Genomic DNA, 254 nt, shown 5'->3' with positions numbered 1-254 from the left:
GCATCCCATAGGTTTTGGGTCATCGTGTTTTCATTGTCATTTGTTTCTAGGTATTTTTGATTTCCTCTTTGATTTTCTTCTTTCCTCTTGCAATAAAAGCAAGTAGGAAAGAAAAAATAAATAAATAAATAAAATAAAGTTATTAAAATAAAAATGATTATTAAAAATTAATAAGTAATTAAAAAGAAAAAAATAGAAAGAAAAAGAAGAGAGCAACCAAACCAAAAACAAATCCACCAATGATAACAAGCGCT

General features: G+C 25.6%; 1 protein-coding gene across 21 annotated transcripts in view; it reads left to right on the top strand.

Annotated features, from left to right (window-relative positions):
- The window catches only part of ZNF385B (zinc finger protein 385B), a 167,109-nt gene that overhangs the window by 74,050 nt on the left and 92,805 nt on the right, over positions 1-254 (top strand). The window lies entirely within an intron of this gene.

Source organism: Physeter macrocephalus, chromosome 2, assembly GCF_002837175.3.
Source record: "Physeter macrocephalus isolate SW-GA chromosome 2, ASM283717v5, whole genome shotgun sequence".
Lineage (NCBI taxonomy): Eukaryota > Metazoa > Chordata > Mammalia > Artiodactyla > Physeteridae > Physeter > Physeter macrocephalus.
Note: the sequence above shows the minus strand (reverse complement) of the source record. Positions and strands in the feature narration are given on the sequence as shown.